General features: G+C 44.6%; 1 long non-coding RNA gene across 2 annotated transcripts in view; it reads left to right on the top strand.

Annotated features, from left to right (window-relative positions):
• Positions 1–214: 214 nt before the first annotated feature.
• The window catches only part of LOC310860404, a 51,375-nt gene continuing 27,219 nt past the window's right edge, over positions 215–24,370 (top strand). For both annotated transcript variants that reach the window (XR_014569378.1, XR_014569379.1), the window contains exon 1: positions 215–332. This is a non-coding gene — a long non-coding RNA (uncharacterized lncRNA). The remainder of the gene's footprint in view (positions 333–24,370) is intronic.

Below are 24,370 nucleotides of genomic sequence, written 5' to 3'. Positions count from 1 at the left end.
AATGATATTGAAGCTGTTCTTCATTTTGCAGGGGACCCGTGACGTCACCCGGCCACAGGAACCCGGACCTCACTTTGAGAACCCCAAGAACCACTGTGTAAAACTCAAGGCAAACACACGTCATTTTGGCGCCATCTGACTGCAGAGACGCAGCGGCACCGCCCCCTCGTTGCTCATTGGACGAGCTGGCCGTCAGTCATCCAATCGGTGAAGTTTCGAAGAGACTTGAGGCAAAGAAGTCGCGCAAGAAGGACATAACTTTTTCCGTCCTCCTCCCAAATGTATCATTACCTCCTTATGAAGAATGTCAGCGCACATCTGACCGACGCAAGGTAAGACACCGCTCACATCTATCGATCAGCGGTCCAAATGCATCGATCAAGGTCTTTACAGCCACACATTGATTGGCTACTAGACTTCTCTGAGGAAAGTTATCATGCAGAGGACTCTCCACTTTGTCTCTGGCTATGAATTGAAATAGATCAGGCTAATGAGTAGCCTTAATGAATGAGTGAATTGCGGTGTTGTTGTTGTTGTGCTGCTGTATCGTAAGGTAAACTATATGGTCTGTCTGTATACAGGGATTTATTTATTGGCATATGTTGTTGTTTTTATTAGATCCATTTGTCAGGCTATTCGTGTCGCGGGTGGGTCCGGTATGAAGTCAGACAGTCATACGTTTAGCCTATATGACTGTGTCATTTGTCTTTACTGCAGTTTGTGTTTAAAGGCCTATTCATAACAAATAGCCTACAGCTGTTTAATTAGGCTTAATTATAGAACAAACAGCTTTTGGCATCCTATCTTCTTAATAATAATAGAAAAAAATAAATTGGCCTGTACGTGTTTTTATTCGGAACATGTCAAAAGGATTGTCCGCTGTGGAAGCCGTGATTGCTTCTAATGGATGCATATTTATACATTAGTGTCACGTTTCGGCAGCACAGCGCTAGCCTATAAATGACTGTAAAGCAGATGTAAGTACCGTGACATTTTGGATGCATGTGGGACAGCCCAGCAGAGCGGTTGTGTGTGCGGGTGTGTGGGTGCGTGCGTGTATGTGTTCCCAAAGTAAACATGTCCCCTAGTAAAACAATAGAAGGGTGGGAATGCCCCCCCCCCCCCTCCTCCCATTGTCTCCTCACCGCTGACATCCCATCTTTATGGTCTATCCTGTCTCTCATTATGTTGTATTGATTTAATTTAAACCATATAATCTGATCCAGGATATGGTTTAGAGTGTGTTTCTCTCCTGTGTTAACTTTGTCCATGCAGAGTTAGAGCCCTGCTTCTCAATGTGTGCTCCGGGGGCCCCCCAATGGACCTTGGGGGGGGGGGCCCTGTAGATTGGTAACCCAGAGATAAAAAATCATATTGAATTGATAGATAACTTCTTTGGCATTCAACAATACATAAAAAGCACCTAATGCAGTGCATTAGGAGCAGAAAGCACTGGTCTAATGCTCTAACTGAGGGTCCTAAGTTACCTTGGAATTGAAATGATGTTGAGAATCACTGAGTTAAATTAGAGGTCATTGTTGTTGTAAATGCAGATCCAGTGGATTGCAAAACGGATCAGTGATTGCCAGATTTTGCTAGGGAAACAAGCAACCAGGTCTACGAAAACAAGCCCAAAAGAAGCAACTAGGCCACATGAGAACTTTCAAACCAACCTAGACACATCGACTATTTGTAAATAGTTCATGAGGACCGTTGCACTGCAGGACCCTTTCTCTCTCTCTCCCTTTTTCCTGTCATTCTTCACTTGTATCTACGTATCAATGAATCAATCAATGTGGAATGCACTTCCCATTGCAGTCAGAACTGCAGCGTCTCCCAATCTTCCGCCGTAGTCTGAAAACCCACCTTTTCAGACTCCATCATGGCCCATATAGCACTTACCCCACCCCCTTAGATAGCATTTCTGTAGACTTAGATAGCATTTGATACAGACTTATAGCATGTTATTGTTATGTAGACAGCACTATAATTGCATTGTATATAGTCATAGCACATCATAGTACATATGTATAGCATAGTAGTATAGATGTATAGTTTATATGTATAGCTTCATTATATAGATATTTCACTGTTACTTTCTTAGCTTACGCATGTTTCTTGATAAATGTTTTTATGTGATGTATTCCCATGCTTTTTTGTTCTTGCTTAATGTTAAGTCGCTCTGGATTAAGAGCGTCTGCTAAATGCCTAAATTGTAAATTGTAATTGTAAGGCAGAAAAGCCAAAAAGAAAATAGAAGATCTACAAGATGCTGATTGGCTATTTTCAAAAGAATCTTGGAAAATAAATGTGAAAACAAAATGTTTTCAGTTAATTTGGAGGATCGTTGACATTAAAATGTTTGAGTTTAAACTGGTTTAAACAACTTTAGGAAACACTCCCAAGTAAGCAACTACACTTTAGCAACAAGCCCCCCCCCCCCCCCCCCCCCCCCCCCAACCCCCCACCTACCAATATATTTACAAGCAACTTCACAGAAAAACAAGACCATGAAGTCACTTATTTGACATAATAAGCGGACATGGCAACATGCCTGAGCCTGTGTTGCCTGTCATGTCATGTGAGTCTATCTCTGTCCTTAAGCTGGCTAATATAATAGTGTGTTAATTCTCCCATCAGACGGGTTTAGACGGACCACATACTGCTGCTTCTGACCCGTCACGTGTCCCGCTTTAGTTCTGCCGCGCTGCGCTCCGCTTTACAGAACGTCAGAACAACCCAGAGGAACATCCTCCTTTAGTTCTGCCGCGCTGCGCTCCGCTTTACACAACGTCAGAACAACCCAGAGGAACATCCTCTCACGGAACAATAGAAGGAAACTCCAAACACAACCAAACAAAAGAGAGCCCAGAAAGAGCTACTATATCAGAGATGTAAACATGAACCCCTTGAACCCCTATGCCTGTAGCCACGGGCACTCAGGACATTCTACTATAGCACGTATACTGCGCCGTGAGCTCCTATAGGCTGGCTATTTTCAGCAAAAACATTTGATGGTGAAGGGGGGGGGGGGAGGGGGGGGGGGGGTACCTAGTATAGCGCCTTGGGGCACTCCGGTCAACAAAGTACAGCCTATGTAGGGTTGAAGTGGTTAAAGTTTAAAGTGGGCTGAAGTGGTTAACAATGCGAGTTATGGTGGACGAGATGACACGTGACATGTCTGGCCTGGAATGACCACACAGTGTCCAATCAACTTCTCACAACAAGGACTTCCTCCTGCCTCATGAAACTGGCTGTTGCCTCGTGAACCTAATATTGCCACTGATTATAGCTCCGGTTCAAATGAAAGTTTAGCCGTGTCGTCGCCGGAAACGCCGTAAAAATATCACACGTCTAAAAAAGTGTCACTGGCGTATTCTGTAGACGTGTGAGAAGTGTCCGAGAGGTGGGAGAGGAGGAGGAGGAGAGGACGAGGCAAGCAGTGACAAACACATCCGTGTTGATTTTGACAGCCCATTTTGATTCAGTTTTAGTCACGGCCTTTTGAATACATTTGTTTTTACATTTTCTTTGTTATCTGAAAAGTTGTCACTCGACTAAATGTCATACAATTTTAGTCTACTAAATCTACAGTGGATTTTGTCGACCAAAATGTATTTTGGCGTGCCTTGATTGATGCCATCGTAAAATGGCTGATATTATTACACTTGGTTGCATGCTGAAAATAGCCGATCTACAAGCTCACAACGTGTCGCAGGTTTTTAGAGCACCCGAAGGCAACCAAGCATGAAAATGACTTGTCTTTTAGTTCTACTCGGTCTCTTCTCCACTAGTCCCTCCCTAACATTTTAGTCTAGTTTTTATTTGTCAATATATCTATTGTTAGTTTTAGTCATAGTTTTTGTTTGGTTTTAGTGTGTTGTGGAGGCTCCCCATGCATGCTGCTTCTGTCACAGCCAGATGATATCTCTGAGCATTGTTACTTCATTTACTTTGTTTATTTAGAGCACACGTGAGACGCTGCATATTAATTAACCATACATATCAATGCAATGTAAATGCTACCGCATTTAGCAAAGCTGCTAATTTACACCCGCAGCCCCTACAAAAAACAAACAAACAAACAAACAGACACATTGTGTACATTACATTACATTTCATTACGCAGGGAAAACAAAGCATAATCCATAAATACAAAAACAGAAGTGCAAAACGGGTACAAAAGGTGCAAAATATAATATTTAAGCTATAAGACTAAAGCAAATCTTTACTAAAGTTAATGTGCTTTAAGAATGGGTATTGTGTTTGTTTCTGACACGACATTGCAGATGTAATTGTGCCAAAGCCAACTACTCGACTAAATGACATGTAGGCTACAGAGAATGATATAATGGAATTTCATAACATTTGTTCCCCTATTCGTCAAAATGCCTTAGAAAGAAAATCGGTGATCTGCAAGCTCACATCACGACGTAGACTGTACAATACAGGCAGTATAAAACCAGGCTTAAATAGTTCAAATCGGACACTGACGAGAACGCTGGATAGCATAAATGTTTGTCCTATTAAAAAGACATGGAGAAGAAATTGAAGAAGTTAAATCACTCATTCAGAGTGTGACCCATCACTCATTTAAATGTTTTTGGACTAAGAGGAGCACCAGAGGAGTCAGGGAGCGGTGGTAATAATGTCTAAACAAATGAGTTGATCACTAAATATCGTCTCACGCATGCCACAGAAACGAAGCAGCCAAGCCCTCATTTGAGCAGACCTAGTCCTGCCCCCTCTGCCTGACACCCTCCTCCACCCCATCCATCCCTCCCAGCTCCCACGTTTTAATTCCTGTCGTGTTATCTAGGGCTACTATCACCCGGGAGGGTCATTGCAGCGAATCCAAACACTTGGCGCCTGTTACTGTACATGTCCAAAAGCGTGAGGCGTTTCAACAACATTGATGAGCTCACATGGGACGGCGACAGTGCCCGGTGGCGCTCCACTCTGCAACAGTATACCCTGGGGTATGACTTACCGTCTGACCTCTCAAAAATAGAACCACTGTAAATTTAGTGAAGGGTGTCACGGGGGGCCACTGTTATGCTCAGGATCGCAGTGAGGAGAAGATGATGAAAGTTATTCTTCCTTTATTCAGGCGTATAGTATAATCTTCTTATGTATTGTTTTATCATATCTTCATTTTGGTCCTGGTTTGAGGTGAACTGACTTAGCCAAGTGCTGCTAAGACGCCTCGACAGTGCCTGGAAACATGCAGCCATGTGTCTTTGTAGCCGCATTTGGCTTAATTTCCCCATCCCAGTGGTGGTGTGATGATGCAGAGAGTGAACACTGGAACCCGCGGTCTGATTTGGAGCCAGTGGTTTGTTATTCTAAGGATAATCTTGGAGATAACAGCTGTAACGCGTCCAGGAATCATTCCTTGCTCCAGCATTAAGTTGACATTCACTGATTACAGTCACAACAGTAAATGTAGGAGTGTGTGTTTTCAAACATTCCAAACGCACACTTATGGCCTGGTCTATGAAAATGGCCCTGGTGCCTTTATCTTTGAAAGTTTAAGCATTTTGTTCTCAGGCAGTAATTTGCGCTAAGTGTCAGGGCCTACATGGAAGCTGATAGCTGAAGGCTTTCCCCATAATTAGCAGGCACCCACCCTTTGAAAATGGAAATTACCACTTTCCGCATTGGTGCCAGATTTCTCTGATTGGAGTGGCTTTTCAAATTGCTCCTCAAAGAGGGAAAAGCCCTTCAGAAGTCATGTTTAGAGTTTGGAAGATATGCAGGCTGATTGTGTTTCAGTGTCTTTTTAAGTCGGGGTCATTGTCTGCCTCAGTGTCAACATACTGTAAGCTTTCACACACACTGGAACCCTCTTTGTCTCCATTTAAATTGTCTTTACACATCAGATCATTTGCTCTGTCGTCTGAGCGCTTAACGTTTGTGTTGTGATTACTGTCTGGAAAGCCGCTTATCATAGCAGGGAAGCAGGGAAGCCCCACTACATATTGTGTTATCATAGCAGGGAAGCAGGGAAGCCCCACTACATATTGTGTTATCATAGCAGGGAAGCAGGGAAGCCCCACTACATATTATTATCATAGCAGGGAAGCAGGGAAGCCCCACTACATATTGTGTTATCATAGCAGGGAAGCAGGGAAGCCCCACTACATATTGTGTTATCATAGCAGGGAAGCAGGGAAGCCCCACTACATATTGTGTTATCATAACAGGGAAGCAGGGAAGCCCCACTACATATTATTATCATAGCAGGGAAGCAGGGAAGCCCCACTACATATTGTGTTATCATAGCAGGGAAGCAGGGAAGCCCCACTACATATTGTGTTGTCTTATCATAGCAGGGAAGCAGGGAAGCCCCACTACATATTGTGTTATCATAGCAGGGAAGCAGGGAAGCCCCACTACATATTGTGTTATCATAGCAGGGAAGCAGGGAAGCCCCACTACATATTGTGTTATCATAGCAGGGAAGCAGGGAAGCCCCACTACATATTGTGTTATCATAGCAGGGAAGCAGGGAAGCCCCACTACATATTGTGTTATCATAGCAGGGAAGCAGGGAAGCCCCACTACATATTGTGTTATCATAGCAGGGAAGCAGGGAAGCCCCACTACATATTGTGTTATCATAGCAGGGAAGCAGGGAAGCCCCACTACATATTGTGTTGCATTAAATGTTCTCATAGATGTACTTTGTATACTTGTTTGACAGTACTGTACTATCATTGCGTTGGATTCACGTTAATGTGTATTTACTTGGACAAGTTGTACTTGGGTTCCTCTTTGCGGAAAATATCAGATCTACAAGCTCACGACGACTCGCGCTGCGAGCTTGTAAATCGTCTATTTTCGGCTAATGTTCCCCTCAGAATAGGGATGCTAGAGTTCAAGTGGTTAATGTAAAAAACAAATCCCATCGCACAAAGATCTGAACCCCCTGTAGTAATTTTGGGCACCCCTGTTGAAGACTCCTGGACTAAGACTATTACCATAATGCTTTATGTCATAATAATACAAAGTACAGCACAGCTATCTGTGGCTTCCTTTGGCATTAACAGCCTTACTTACTGGAACACAGCTGTTGTCAATAACATGAATTTCCCTTTGTATAATAATACATCTTTGAAAGTTGTCACTGTAGCTCTATCTAACTATCCTCCCCATGGCTGCCCGTGCTCTGGACTGTATGGGAAATACTAATGCTGGGCTAAATCTAACCACACCAAATCAACTGATAAATACTAATGCTGGGCTAAATATAACCACACCAAATCAACTGATAAATACTAATGCTGGGCTAAATATAACCACACCAAATCAACTGTTAAATACTAATGCTGGGCTAAATATAACCACACCAAATCAACTGATAAATACTAATGCTGGGCTAAATATAACCACACCAAATCAACTGATAAATACTAATGCTGGGCTAAATATAACCACACCAAATCAACTGATAAATACTAATGCTGGGCTAAATATAACCACACCAAATCAACTGATAAATACTAATGCTGGGCTAAATATAACCACACCAAATCAACTGCTAACATGGCTTGGGAAAGAGCCACTTTATATCAAACCTTGTGTGCCCTGATTCCCTGAAATCCTGGGTTAGGGTTAGGGTTAGGGTAACCCTAACCCTAACCCTAACCCTGATTCCCTGAAATCCTGGGTTAGGGTTAGGGTTAGGGTAACCCTAACCCTAACCCTAACCCTGATTCCCTGAAATCCTGACTCGCAGTGCGTGGAATCAAAACCTTCTCACAATGAGAACGCAAATAATCCACTTCCAGAAGGACTTCCTGTAATACTGGCCTTCATGATAGCACGGCATCATGGAAACCATCCATGTGTTGTTATGGATCACAGAGCAGCAAATTAGCTTGACAGTGGATGGACAATAAACATTAGGATGTAGGATGTAGAGAAGTTGTTGTTTCTCTTGCCCAGGAAATCTGTCATGATGTCAGTATAGGTACAGTATAACCAGTCCAGAGAGAGAGAGACGTATATAAAGAAGAATATTCATATTATAATATTCAATAATTTATTTAATTATTAATCCATTGTTGATTTGGAACTTATTATGGGTACATTTCAAACGAAAGCACAAGTTAAAGGACCACTTCACCACTTTTCAACCTATCTTCATATAATAGGTCCTCACTAATAATCATGAAAAAATGGCGCAATCTTTTTCTACTCGGTCTGTGTCTCATAGGAGGGCTGTGGGCAGTTCAGAAACCGTATTCCAGTGACATCATCGATGGGGAATACAAGCTAATAGAAACTGCAGGCTTTCTAGTCCTGAAAAGTTGCAATGCGAAAATGGAAGCCATCGTTTTCACGATAATAAAAATCAAAAGAATTTTTAAAAAGAAATCTTGTTTTAAAAAAAATCTGCCTAATGATGATGTCACTGGAAGACGGTTTATAAACTGCCCACAGCCCTCCTATGACACACAGACTGAGTAGAAGAAAATCGTGCCATTTTCTCATGATTATTAGTGAGGACCTATTATATGAAGATAGGTTGAAAAGTGGTGAAGTGGTCCTTTAATACAAAAACTGCTACTAGGATGAAACAAGGAAAAGCACAAAGGCTTGTTTACATCAGGGTCCTCCATTTTCAATTCATCAGAACATTTAAAGACGTACAAATATAGGCCTGCACTTCTGTGAAAAACAGGAAATGGGCCTGGGCAGTGGCTCAGCGGTCCAGGCACCTTGCCTCCTTACCTCCCACCTAGCTTTACATTTACAGCATGCCGCGGGTTCGAGTCCCGATCCCGGCGGGATGCTGTGTCCTCCCCCCATCTCTTCCCGCCCCCCCTTTCCTGTCTACCTGTCAAATAAAGGCCAAAAAAAAAGCAAAAATATCTTAAAAAAACAAGAAATCATCATATATACATCATAACATGTAGCTGTACATGTTTGCTCAGAGCAACAAGAACAATGTGGGAGTAACTCTTGCCATGGGGCAACCAATGGTTCAATGTGGGAGTAACTCTTGCCATGGGGCAACCAATGGTTCCAAACCAGGGGGGCAGTCAGCCAGATATTTCGTGAAGCCTCATTTGAAATCGGTAGTTCATATAATGGCCTGTTGTGGCGCTGGACTGGACCCAAAAAGCCCCATAGCTCCATAGAGGCCCATGTATTTTGGCCCAACTTCACCTAGACTGTATTACCTTAATAAACATGGTCATGAATACTTTCTTCTTCCAGTCACTAGTTTAAAGTCTCATTTCTAATGTCATAATATTCTTTTTGGAAAATTATGGTCCCATTAATAAAAAAAATGACCATAAAGAAAAAAAAACATCGCGTATGTTCTGAGGGGCGTGGCTACCGTTACAGTCTATGATCGGGATTCCCCTCCCACTCGAGTCAAAATAAAAACCAACGGAGAAGAAGGGGGGAAGTCCCGCCTCGTTGTCTGGGCAGCCAATGGCCAGCTGGTCCAAAACGGAGCCAGCCAATGGCCAGCTGGTACCAAACGGATCTAGAAAGATGGCGACTTACAATGCAGGAATAACAGGCTTCATTTTACGTCCATGTTAGACCCGGCGAACGCTTTGTCCATATTTTTTACAGTCTATGTTCCAAACGCGTATATCTTTTCTACGTCCCAGCATAGACATGGTAACGCCCCGCCTGCCTCTGATTGGCAGTCCAGAGTTTCCTCCGAGGTGGAGATCACAGTGATTTGTAACTCACTAACAACATAGTATAGTTGTCCAACTCTCAAATAAAAGTATAGAATTGGATCAAAAAAGTTAAAACCTTAAAATGTAGCCTATTTAGTATTTATATGTATGCAGTGCTGTGCTGTAAGCACTGAAAGATATCATTGTTTGGGAGTAACAACACGAGCAAACAAAAGAGGACACTCATTTGTTTGTACTTTCTGTTTGCTATCTCAGTACAAATCTTCTCCCAGCTGTCTGCACTTTTAATCCTGCAGTACAGTAGCATGCATTATTGATTTCCTCACTCCAAATTCCCATTTGGAGAATTGAATTATGAGATCTCATGGTAGAAGACATTCTCAAGTACTATTCCTGTGAAATTTGATGCCGCACATTGTGAATAAAGTGTAGTTTATTTATTTATTATATTATTTTTCTTATATATATTTGTCTGCTTCGGACCCTCATCTGAAGTTATTTTGTTCCAGGGACCCCCATATAGTAGCCTACATTTGTGTTCTTAAAATGTTTCAAATATATTCCAAGATGGTATATTCCAGACGGTAAATAGGGTTAAAGTGGTTGAAGTGATTTTGATTTGTGTAAATCATGCAGATGTAGTCGCTTCTTTTGAGCTTGTTTTTCGGCAGACCGGTCCGCTTGTTTCTCCCACAAAATCTGGCAACACTGATTGGTACAGTACAGATCTCACGGATTGATTGAAGAATTCTGTGTTGCGTAACGCATGAAGTCATTACAGGCTAATCACTTCAGCTGTGAGGCTAATATTATCAACACATTATGTATAACTATATTACTATATTAGTGTGTGTACACACACACACACACACACACACACACACACACCACATTGTGAATGACCTCATAGTTTGCCGATGGGTATTTTTACCTTAACCATGTGAATCTATAGTGTCCCTATTTCTGGGTCCAAACACTGGGCCAAAATAGCAGATCTGCAAGCTCACAACGTATGCGTTTTGAGCTTGTAGATTGGCTACTTTGGGCGAAGGGATTGGGTGTACACAGGCAGACCTATAGTACAGAGCCCTGGGGGTCCCGGTCAGTAAGTATACAGGGTTTAAGTGGCTAATAGTTTGCATAGTTCTCGTGGCGCTTTGTAAGGCAAACCATTTTGAAAGATATGGACCCCACTGCCCTGTCATTAACTGACATTCTCAAATCCACGAGATGCTCGCGGATTAGTATAATTTCCACCAGGGAAACAACTGACAAATAATCACCTACTGTATATAAGTTCAGTAGCTTCCAAAGGAGCCCAATAGCACCGGTTGTTGACATCTGGAACGCAGTTATGAGAATCAAACATCTGGATGCACCAATTGCTACTGTAGTGAACAGGAAACAAATGGGTCACAGCCTGGGCTGTGCTGTGCATGGCGCTTTTGGAGGCCGTTCTGGGCTGGAGTTTCCCGATGCTTTGATTGTTTTGTTTTATGTATAGGCTACACAAAATGCAGAGGTGTAGTGAAGACGCACGCCAATGATTTCCGCCACTTTCGCTGTCGTATGGAAATCTCCAAGAATAGTGGATACAATTGTTTTGTAATTGTTGGATGCTTATTCTTTGATCCGATGTACATGTAGTTCCAAGCGCTTGTTAATGCTTTGCATTGGTTCAATATTTCTAAAACCCACAGACACTTTAACCCATTCTGACCGGGCATCCATTTTGGTGTCAGCATCATGTTATGCTTTATCTATTGAAAAATAGCAGATCTACAAGCTCATATCGCGCCACCGAGTGGCGCGATATGAGCTTGTAGATCTGCTATTTTTGAAAAATCGAAGAACGACTGACATTTTTTAAATCTGATCTCAGGTCAGAATGGGTTTAATCAGACCAGTGTGTGTCCAGTGGAAACCTCGTATGAATCTGATCTCAGGTTAGAATGGGTTAAGCACCTTCACATCGTCTTTCAGTATATTTTGCGAATAGCGAAAATAGCCGATTCAGAAGCTCACAACGTGCCGCATAGTCACACGTTGTGAACTTGTAGATCGGCTATTTTCGCTACTGTCGTGTGACACTGTTGTACAAAATAGTAGGGAATAAATGTATGGAGAAAACGGAAGACATTTGACCACTTCACCACTTTTCCACCTGTCTTCATATAATAGGTCCTCCTCACTAATAATCATGATAAAATGGCACCATTCTTTTCTACTCAGTCTGTGTCTCATAGGAGGGCTGTGGGCAGTTCAGAAACCTGTCCACCAGTGACATCATCGATGGGGAATCCAAGCTAATAGAAACTGCATGCAAGTTGCAATGAAAATGGAAGCCATTGTTCTCACGATAATAGAAATGTAAACAAGTAAACATTTTTGTAAAAATATCTTGTATTAAAAAAAAATCTGCCTAACGATGATGTCACTGTTGGACGGGTTTCTGAACTGCCCAGAGCTGAGTAGGAAAAAAAAAAGATGATTAATTATTAGTGAGGACCTAGTATTATATGAAGATCGGTTGAAAAGTGGTGAAGTGGTCCTTTTTAAATTTGGTGAGGTCAAAGCCAACTCCAAAGGCACTCAGCTTTGTCTTGTTTTGCTTGGCGTGGGGATTGGCTTGTGTTTGGAGCTGGCCAATGGGGGATTGGCTTGTGTTTGGAGCTGGCCAATGGGGATTGGCTTGTGTTCGGAGCTGGCCAATGGCATTTGAAGACAAAGCCTCTCTTGGGTCATACAGTGTGTACAGTGGGCTGAGCCACGGCCTGGAGGGTCATACAGTGTGTACAGTGGGCTGAGCCACGGCCTGGAGGGTCATACAGTGTGTACAGTGGGCTGAGCCACGGCCTGGAGGGTCATACAGTGTGTACAGTGGGCTGAGCCACGGCCTGGAGGGTCATACAGTGTGTACAGTGGGCTGAGCCACGGCCTGGAGGGTCATACAGTGTGTACAGTGGGCTGAGCCACGGCCTGGAGGGTCATACAGTGTGTACAGTGGGCTGAGCCACGGCCTGGTTGGGTCATACAGTGTGTACAGTGGGCTGAGCCACGGCCTCTCTCGGGTCATACAGTGTGTACAGTGGGCTGAGCCACGGCCTGGTTGGGTCATACAGTGTGTACAGTGGGCTGAGCCACGGCCTGGTTGGGTCATACAGTGTGTACAGTGGGCTGAGCCTCTTGGGTCATACAGTGTGTACAGTGGGCTGAGCCACGGCCTGGTTGGGTCATACAGTGTGTACAGTGGGCTGAGCCTCTTGGGTCATACAGTGTGTACAGTGGGCTGAGCCACGGCCTGGTTGGGTCATACAGTGTGTACAGTGGGCTGAGCCTCTTGGGTCATACAGTGTGTACAGTGGGCTGAGCCACGGCCTGTCTCGGGTCATACAGTGTGTACAGTGGGCTGAGCCACGGCCTGGATATTGTGTCATAAGTGTGGCTCACCGCAAAGGCCGTAGCGTAACGGTCTGGGCACCGGACTGGTGATCCAGTCGTGGTGTGCCGCGGGTTCGACTCCCGGACCCGACACGGCCTTTACCGCATGTCATCCCCCCATCTCTCTCCCGTTTCCTGTCAGCCTACTGTCTGTCCCTTCAAAAATCAATAAAAGGCGTAAGCCGCAAAAAAATATCTTAAAAAAAAAAAAAAAAAAAAAAGTGTGGCTCACCGCAAATGAAAACAGGGGACTGTTTTGCTCCCAGAATGCAATTTGACTCTGACTCCTGCAGCGGAACCGGAGCCAGAGAACAGCCTGGCTGGACCGGTTGCAGTGGAGGCCAGTGGAAACAACGGCTAATGGATTAACTGGACCGGTTGCAGTGGAGGCCAGTGGAAACAACGGCTAATGGATTAACTGGACCGGTTGCAGTGGAGGCCAGTGGAAACAACGGCTAATGGATTAACTGGACCGGTTGCAGTAGAGGCCAGTGGAAACAACGGCTAATGGATTAACTGGACCGGTTGCAGTGGAGGCCAGTGGAAACAACGGCTAATGGATTAACTGGACCGGTTGCAGTGGAGGCCAGTGGAAACAACGGCTAATGGATTAACTGGACCGGTTGCAGTGGAGGCCAGTGGAAACAACGGCTAATGGATTAACTGGACCGGTTGCAGTGGAGGCCAGTGGAAACAACGGCTAATGGATTAACTGGACCGGTTGCAGTGGAGGCCAGTGGAAACAACGGCTAATGGGTTGAAAAATGGGAAAACCTTTTTTTTGGGGTGGGGCTTTTTCATCTGCTCCTCAGGGATCTGTTACTGGATGGGACGAGAGCATCAGTGCTACAGTATATGCGGGGAATGGGATGTGTCTTTCTGCAGACTGCTATGCAGATTGTTTTCAAGGACGTTGATCTGTGATGTCCTGGTGGTTGCTTATACCACTGACTGAGAGCACTGGTTCATAACCCATTTTGACCTGAGATCAGATTCTAAAAAAATTCTTCTATGTCAGTGGTTCTTCGATTTTTCAAAAAATAGCAGACCTACAAGATCGTAGCGCGCCACTCGGTGGCGCGCTATGAGCTTGTAGATCTGCTGTTTTTCAATAGCTAAAGCATAACATAATGCTCCCGCACAAAATGGGATAATCTGTGCCATCCTGTGTTATCCATTTTCCCTGCCTGGTCTCACTCTCTCCTGGTCTCACTCTCTCCTGCCTCTCTCACTCTCTCCTGGTCTCACTCTCTCCTGGTCTCACTCTCTCCTGGTCTCACTCTCTCCTGCCTATTAAAGAATAAAGAATGGACCATAGCAGCATGTATTCTTATGATTCCTATACGAGATAATCTAAAACACACTGCCATGGCTGAAGAGGTGCTTTTTTAAAAATATCTAAATATCAAATGCTGTATTCTGTTACTGAACGAACGTTGAGGTCCTGGGATCAGATCACATTGAAATACACATTTAGAAAAGGTGTGTCATATCTCAGATATCTGACCACAGGTCAGTCAGTGGTCACGTGAAGTCCGAGATCCGCACATGAGAGCCACTTCCAAGTGGATCCAGTCCTGTCATTTTGTTGTGAGGACCATAGGTTTGATTCCATTCCAACATTGAGGAACTGATTGGGTTCCATCACATTTGGAACCATTTTCAGAACCGGTTTATTACACTGTCAGTGGTTCTCAAACGTTTTTAATTTCAACGACCACCGTAACTCTGAGAGTGTACAATTTGAACCAAATGCACCCTTATCCCTTTCTGAACGGGAACCCATTTTGGTGTCAGCATCATGTTATGCTTTATCTATTGAAAAATAGCAGATCTACAAGCTCATATCGCGCCACCGAGTGGCGCGATACGAGCTTGTAGGTCTGCTATTTTTGAAAAATCGAAGAACGACTGACATTTTTTAAATCTGATCTCAGGTCAGAATGGGTTAATCAGACCAGTGTGTGTCCAGTGGAAAACCTCGTATGAATCTGATCTCAGGTCAGAATGGGTTATGTGTGGGTCCATCTATTTGTTTCCATTTGTACACTACCCAGATTTATACAGGCCTGCAAGGGTCCATTTGGAACCCCCTCAAGTCACCCTGAGGTCCTTATTGGACCTCACTTTGAAAACCACAATAATATGTATGCAATACTGTATGTATGATTGGATTTGTCTTCATCCAAAAAGAAATGAATGAAAGTCATAATATATATTTAATATATATATAGGAATCATTAAAGAGAATCAGCTGGGAATAGTTGAGGAAGCGGAGTCGTTAAAACCATGTCTCGCTGCTGCTTCAAATCAATGTCATCTTTTTGTCTCTGCAAAGACAAAGACATAATAACTGGAGGGTGCTGGGGGGGGGGGGGGGGGGGATGTTGGACTGTTCACGTTTCTTTGACAAAAAGGACATTGTTTCCAGCCAGAGTTTCCCACTACAAGAATGTCTTGGTGTCCAGTCTAGTCTGCGTGCTGTTTGGATCTCTACCAGTTCCTCACGTGACGCCCAAGGTCGTCAATGGACCCTGGCATCCACGTTCAACAGCTGACACTTTGCTAGTCGCTGCGAGCTTCAATGACAGTGACGTTTTTTTTTTTACTTCTACTACTACTTTTACTTCTACTCCTCAGAGGCAATTATTGTACTTTTACTCCACTATGATTATTTGAAAGCTTTTGTTAGTTTAACTTTGTAGATTTGGATTATTATTCAACAAAACGTCAGCCCTATATAGGCTACATTTCGGCTTGCAATGCACAGCTTGTTGATCTGCTATTCTCAAATTATTTTGAATACATTTGAAGACTTGTGAAAGTACTTTCTATACTCTTGGTACTTTAAGTACATTTTTATACCAATACTGGTGTAATTTTACGCAAGTTTATTATTATTATTTTTTTAATGATTTTCAATAAAGCATACCCAATTCACATGACTTAACCCATTCTGAACGGGCACCCATTTTGGTGTCAGCATCATGTTATGCTTTAGCTATTGAAAAATACTATAGCAGATCTACAAGCTCATATCGCGCCACCGAGTGGCGCGATACGAGCTTGTAGGTCTGCTATTTTTGAAAAATCGAAGAGCGACTGACATTTTTAGAATCTGATCTCAGGTCAGAATGGGGTTAATCAGACCAGTGTGTGTCCGGCGGAAACCTCGTATGAATCTGATCTCAGGTCAGAATGGGTTCATCAGACCAGTGTGTGTCCGGCGGAAACCTCGTATGAATCTGATCTCAGGTCAGAATGGGTTAAACAAAAGAAAAAGACAAGAAAAAACACAAAAAACAAAACACAACTAGCAGTGAAAAACAAAGAAAAGCCCTGGACAACAATCCTTTGGTCATATCATATGTAATGTACCAATACAAAATGTTACTACAACAACCCTTTGGTTATATCATATGTAATGTACCAATACAAAATGTTACTACAACAACCCTTTGATATATCATATGTAATGTACCAATACAAAATGTTACTACAACAACCCTTTGATTATATCATATGTAATGTACCAATACAAAATGTTACTACAACAACCCTTTGATATATCATATGTAATGTACCAATACAAAATGTTACTACAACAACCCTTTGATATATACATAACAGTAGTCCCATATCACATGGAACTTCGCACGTACATTTTGAATACGGGACTTCTGCCTGTACCAGAGCACATCTACGCTAGCCTGGTTAATAAACCAGACCGAATCAGCCGTTGGCAAAAAAAAATTGCCTACCGGCGGATTTCGGTCTGGAGAGGCTCAATTGTACGCCCATTTTCTACACACGAAAACGTGTGCGCCCAATAGGGACACGGTATGCAATATGGGCGGGCTTTGGTACAGTGATGTTCAATGCTTGAGACCTTTGACTGACAGTAGCTCTGACCAATTGCGTCAAAGAGAAAATGTTTCCCTGGAAATGAAATCCAAGCTGAGCCTCCCCAGACTAATATCCCGCGGATCCGTGCGATATTAGTCTGGTTTATTAACCAGGCTACATCTACGCTGCTTGCAGTATTGATGCGTTCAGTGAAACATGCGAGTACTTTTGACATCACTGCCTATGCAGGCTGAATATGAGGCTGCTACCGTACGTCTCCCCCAGCAGCTTGTTCAGGATACTGTACTTACTGTACATGAGGCTGCTACGTCTCCCCCAACAGCTTGTTCAGGATACTGACTGTACTTACTGTACATGAGGCTGCTACGTCTCCCCCAGCAGCTTGTTCAGGATACTGTACTGTACTTACTGTACATGAGGCTGCTACGTCTCCCCCAACAGCTTGTTCAGGATACTGACTGTACTTACTGTACATGAGGCTGCTACGTCTCCCCCAGCAGCTTGTTCAGGATACTGACTGTACTTACTGTACATGAGGCTGCTACGTCTCCCCCAGCAGCTTGTTCAGGATACTGTACTTACTGTACATGAGGCTGCTACGTCTCCCCCAACAGCTTGTTCAGGATACTGTACTGTACTTACTGTACATGAGGCTGCTACGTCTCCCCCAGCAGCTTGTTCAGGATACTGTACTGTACTTACTGTACATGAGGCTGCTACGTCTCCCCCAACAGCTTGTTCAGGATACTGTACTGTACTTACTGTACATGAGGCTGCTACGTCTCCCCCAGCAGCTTGTTCAGGATACTTACTGTACCTACTGTACATGAGGCTGCTACGTCTCCCCCAGCAGCTTGTTCAGGATACTGACTGTACTTACTGTACATGAGGCTGCTACGTCTCCCCCAGCAGCTTGTTCAGGATACTGTATGTACTGTACTTACTGTACATGAGGCTGCTACGTCTCCCCCAGCAGCTTGTTCAGGATACTGTACTTACTGTACATGAGGCTGCTACGTCTCCCCCAACAGCTTGTTCAGGATACTGTACTTACTGTACATGAGGCTGCTACGTCTCCCCCAGCAGCTTGTTCAGGATACTGTATGTACTGTACTTACTGTACATGAGGCTGCTACGTCTCCCCCAGCAGCTTGTTCAGGATACTGTACTTACTGTACATGAGGCTGCTACGTCTCCCCCAACAGCTTGTTCAGGATACTGTACTGTACTTACTGTACATGAGGCTGCTACGTCTCCCCCAACAGCTTGTTCAGGATACTGTACTGTACTTACTGTACATGAGGCTGCTACGTCTCCCCCAGCAGCTTGTTCAGGATACTGTACTTACTGTACATGAGGCTGCTACGTCTCCCCCAACAGCTTGTTCAGGATACTGTACTGTACTTACTGTACATGAGGCTGCTACGTCTCCCCCAGCAGCTTGTTCAGGATACTGTACTGTACTTACTGTACATGAGGCTGCTACGTCTCCCCCAGCAGCTTGTTCAGGATACTGTACTGTACTTACTGTACATGAGGCTGCTACGTCTCCCCCAGCAGCTTGTTCAGGATACTGACTGTACTTACTGTACATGAGGCTGCTACGTCTCCCCCAACAGCTTGTTCAGGATACTGTACTTACTGTACATGAGGCTGCTACGTCTCCCCCAACAGCTTGTTCAGGATACTGTACTGTACTTACTGTACATGAGGCTGCTACGTCTCCCCCAGCAGCTTGTTCAGGATACTGTACTGTACTTACTGTACATGAGGCTGCTACGTCTCCCCCAGCAGCTTGTTCAGGATACTGTACTGTACTTACTGTACATGAGGCTGCTACGTCTCCCCCAACAGCTTGTTCAGGATACTGACTGTACTTACTGTACATGAGGCTGCTACGTCTCCCCCAACAGCTTGTTCAGGATACTGACTGTACTTACTGTACATGAGGCTGCTACGTCTCCCCCAACAGCTTGTTCAGGATACTGTACTTACTGTACATGAGGCTGCTACGTCTCCCCCAACAGCTTGTTCAGGATACTGTACTGTACTTACTGTATATGAGGCTGCTACGTCTCCCCCAGCAGCTTGTTCAGGATACTTACTGTACTTACTGTACATGAGGCTGCTACGTCTCCCCCAGCAGCTTGTTCAGGATACTGACTGTACTTACTGTACATGAGGCTGCTACGTCTCCCCCAGCAGCTTGTTCAGGATACTGACTGTACTTACTGTACATGAGGCATTGAGGCTGCTACGTCTCCCCCAGCAGCTTGTTCAGGATACTGACTGTACTTACTGTACATGAGGCTAACAGCTTGTTCAGGATACTTCACAGAGTGTGGGAAGCTTGCAGGCACATAGCGGCCTTTGTCATGTTCCGTATGCAAATGGAACATCCTCCAGAGCTGAACTCATGTGCACCAGACTCTTGTAAATGCTAAATGACGCATTCATCAGTGGTGGTAAAAGTCTTTTTTTAACTTAAATGAAAATATATAAGTACAATTATTACTCTCTTTCAAGTAAAAGTCCCCGAATTCTAAGTTGACCCGAGTAAAAGTACAAAAAGTATGCCAAAACTGTATACTTTAGTACATCAGTACTTGAGTAAATGTACTTGGTTACTTTATACACCAGTGACATTTTTATAGCAGCCTTTATCCAGGCCGCCGTTACAATGTGCATTCATTCACCCATTCACCCATTGGTGTCTGAGCAGACCGTGATGCATTCATTCACCCATTCACCCATTGATGTCTGAGGAGACCGTGATGCATTCATTCACCCATTCACCCATTGATGTCTGAGGAGACCGTGATGCATTCATTCACCCATTCACCCATTGATGTCTGAGGAGACCGTGATGCATTCATTCACCCATTCACCCATTGATGTCTGAGGAGACCTTAGACATTATGCTATGCTTTAGCTATTGGAAAATAGCAGATCTACAAGCTCATAGCGCGCCACCGAGTGGCGCGCTATGAGCTTGTAGGTCTGCTATTTTAGAAAAATCGAAGAACGACTGACATAGAAACTGATCTCAGGTCAGAATGGGATAACCATTGCATTTATTTTGGCCTGGCACCGTCTCTGTTGTGTGATTGGATTTCACTCCCTCCGAAATAGTGTAGGGACCAATCGGGAACCAGTATGCAAATATGGGGCAGGTTGGTTTTATCACCACCAGAGGCATTTTTTTTAATCCACCCCTCCCTCCCGTGGAAATGCATGGTTCCATGAAATGCATGGTTCCAAATGCATGGTTCCATGAAATGCATGGTTCCAAATGCATGGTTCCATGAAATGCATGGTTCCAAATGCATGGTTCCATGAAATGCATGGTTCCAAATGCATGGTTCCATGAAATGCATGGTTCCATGCATGGTTAAATGCATGGTTCCATGCATGGTTAAATGCATGGTTCCATGCATGGTTAAATGCATGGTTCCATGCTGAGATTCCAGACTTAAATATTATCTAACGCAGTGATGTTAGTCTGGCCATGCCAGGCTAGGTATGCACGTGACATCATCACCAAACCAGGAAGTTATGCAGGAACGCCTACTGAGTGGCAAAAAACTACTTCCTGGCCGTGACAGCCCATTTACATCCACACAGAAAAGTCCTGTCTGAATGCATCAAACAACGTTAAACAATGTTAAACTCACTTTGCCTGTTGCTTTGCCACTCGATGTGCCATTCACTTTAAGCATGCGCACACCCTCTATAGCGCTGCCACAGCTTGTCTGTTGACGGTGTTTTGAAGCACGTGACACGATGTGTGTGTCTGATGACGGACACATCAAGCCCCGCCCCCCCGTGGCCTTCCATTGAATTCTCTTTGTGACATCTTGAACCTGGACTCAGTGGGGAGAGAGGGAGGGGGTGGGGCGGGTCATTTATTTTAGTGGGGACTGAAGAAAACAAGGAGGCCTTCACAAAAAACTTTAGCCGAAAACAGCGTCGCCACCAAACGGCGGCATAATGCCTCATTGTAGGAGGCCTGAATGTGGCGGATTGTGTCGGAGGCTGGTGGTGGGGGGGGAATCCGAGGGAGGGAGGGGGGGGGGGGGGGGGGGGGGCTGGAAGGATATGAGACACATGTGATGTCTGCTTGTTTGAAGTCAACCTGATTTGGATGAAGAAGGAGGAGAAGGGGGAGGGAAAAAAAGCAAAAAATCATTGAGATTCCTTTTCCACATGAAACGTTCTCCATCCGTCTGTTTCCCCCCCCACAGCGTGGGCAGGACGGTCCCATGCAGTGAAGAACGTGTGCTTTTTGGTTTTGCCCCGATCTCAATACCGGCGCTGTTTCTCCGCTCGGAGGAGCGTTGGGGTTCTTTATCCGATGTTGTGCCGATGCGCTCGTCGTGGGAATAGCCGATCTGCAAGCTCACACCACGACGTGTCGACGCTGGGTTTAGCCTCTTGGCAAATCTTTTAGTCTGAACTAAGCTTAGGATAACAGCTGGAACTATTAGGTGGCATGCTGTTACTTCCCTTAACATGCAGGGCCTCAGTCAGCGCGCAGCACACACACACACACACACACACACACACACACACACACACACACACACACACACACACACACACACACACACACACACACACACACACACACACACCAGCCTCACACTAATGACATGTTATCTAAGCTCAGCATGACGTATCATGTGATGTTAGCCTCAGTGTGCGTGTGTGTGTGTGTGTGTGTGTGTGTGTGTGTGTGTGTGTGTGTGTGTGTGTGTGTGTGTGTGTGTGTGTGTGTGTGTGTGTGTGCGCGCGCATGTGTGTGTGTGTGTGTGTGTGTGAAGCGTACATGTGCTCTCAGGTTTGCAGTGTTTTCCTGTGTCCTGCAGGAAGCGGAGCCTCAGGCCAGGACGATGTGCTTCCTGTCAGCAGCAGACCCGAGTTCCTCCGCTCACACAATGGGAGGTCTCCCTGGGGGCGCACAGTGTGTGTGTGTGTGTGTGTGTGTGTGCGTGTGTGTGTGCGTGTGTGTGCGTGCGTGTACTTGTATTACTATACTTTTGAGGGCCAGAACAGTATACAGTAGTAGTAGTAATTTGAGAAATAGACATTAGTGAGGACCATTTTCCTGGTCGTCACAAGAGAAATGGTTGTTTTGTTCAGGTCAGGGTTAAGGTTTAGGGGGTTGGTATGGCAAACACCTGGATCACAAATCAGGCCTGATTTAGCTGATCTCCATGTGCGTGCGTGCGTGCGTGCGTGTGTGTGTGTGTGAGAGAGAATGTTTGTGTGAATGGGTGGTTTTGTTTTTATGTATGTACTGTGTGCCATGAATGTGCACGTCTTTTTCTCTGTGTGTGTGCGTGCGTGTGTGTGTGTGTGCGTGTGTGCGCGCGCGTGCATGCATGTGCACATGGGGGTGAGGGTGAGTGTTGTCAAGAAGGGGGGTGGGTCTTCCCTTGAGGAAACTGCAGATTTATCCCAGCAGCTGAGAGGCCCCTGCCTGTGTGTGTGTGTGTGTGTGTGTGTGTGTGTGTGTGTACGGCGCGTACGTACGTGCGTGACTCATGCTTCCATGTATGTGTGAATGGTTTATACATTCATTGTCATGTTAAGCAGCAGGACGGTGAAAGCTGTACATGGGCTGAAAGGGAGGATGTTTAGAGGCTGGTCCTCCGAGAGCAACAACAACAAAACAGATGTAATCTGAGCCGGAGTGTGTTTGCTTTACCGCGTGTCCTTCTAATCTCTACAGCTCTGCTGTGGACATCTGCACCTCCTCCGTTTGGCATGCAGGCACAACTCTCTCAATCTCTCTCTCTCTCTCTCTCTCTCTCTCTCTCTCTCTCTCTCTCTCCTTTTCCTTTGCGGGAAAAGGGTGTTGTTAGGGATGAGGTCACTTCTCCACAGCATGGCCCCTGCAGGGCAGGCCACACAGAGGGCCTGCATGGGGACCAGTTCTCCCTACAGGGCTGTCAGTGTCACAGTTAACACAGGATTCATCGTCACACGAATAATTGCAATTATTACGATTTAATTGTTTTTAATTTAGTTTTTTCATTGAACCTTTAAAGGCTTCGTGACCACAAATTGCACAGGGCAGATGTGCAAATATGCAATTTTATATATATATATTATTTTCATTCCGATAGATTTACAAAATATCCGAAATAGTTGCGCTGCTATTTCTGCTATCTACGCACAGCGTTGTGTGTCTGTACCACGGAATGTGAGGATTTGATTGGCTGAGGCACGGAATGTGATGATAAGAGGACGATACGAGCGGCCCTCACTTCACACGAGTGTGATTTTTGAAATGACGCTTGAAAATGTATGGACATTTTTCAACATGGGAATGATTGACAATCATGACAAAAATAATTGTTTATTTCAAATAATTGCGGGGGGGGGGGGGGGGGGGGGTCCCACGTACAAATATGATAATTTTTTGGGGGGGTCGCGTCCTGAAAAGCCTGAGAGAACCATAGCATACTGTATAGCATTGCCATACAGAACTGGGGGATAATTGGCGACGTGACATTGAGAAATAGGTCAAAAGTGCAACATTTCGCTCCGACATTAACCCCAATTGTGGATGGCTATGGTATGTGACACAGACGGGGGCCACGGTGACGGATGAGGTCACGCATGGGGCTCTGTGAATCCCATAACATGATACATGTATGTTGTTGTTGCAGGAAGTGTAGAAGTGTAGAGCGCTGCGTTGATTTCCTTGACTAAAACTATGGCTAGAAATGTTTGTCGACCTGAGATCAGATTCTACAAATGTCTTCTACATCCTGACAGTTTTCTGAAAAAGCTATGTTTCTATGTCAGTTTCTATGTCGATTTTTCTAAAATAGCAGATCTACAAGCTCATAGCGCGCCACTCGGTGGCGCGCTATGAGCCTGTAGATCTGCTATTTTTCAATAGCTAAAGCATAACATGATGCTGACACCAAAAGGGGTTCCCGCCCCAAAACGGGGTTAACAATTTCGTCAACAAATGAAAACGTAAAGTAAAATGTCTGGGAGCGACTAGTGGAGAAGAAGTAGTTTTTTTGTTTTGGTTTGACGCAGGGTGTCACGTTCCGAAAATAATAGCAGATCATTCTACAAGCTCACAACGTTGATTGTAGTAGATCTATTTTTCGATTCCCCTCGTCATCAGTGCCCATACCCTATAAGTGGGGTTGGCGAAAGGGCCTTTCTGTGTGGAGTCTGCATGTTCTCCCCGCGTTCTCAGGGGCAGAGGTGCAGTAACAAATGTAGTAGTCCTGGGGCTGTATTTTGCGTGTCTTAAGTACCAGGTCTTATTCCCTAACTTGAGTAAACTAAAGACCTGGAGGCGTGATCAATGCTCTTTGGCCACTCAGAATAGCCAAATGGCATTGATCACGCCTCCAGGTCTT

The sequence above is a fragment of the Protomyctophum parallelum genome (assembly GCF_964188405.1).
Source record: "Protomyctophum parallelum genome assembly, chromosome: 6".
NCBI classification, from domain to species: domain Eukaryota; kingdom Metazoa; phylum Chordata; class Actinopteri; order Myctophiformes; family Myctophidae; genus Protomyctophum; species Protomyctophum parallelum.
Note: the sequence above shows the minus strand (reverse complement) of the source record. Positions and strands in the feature narration are given on the sequence as shown.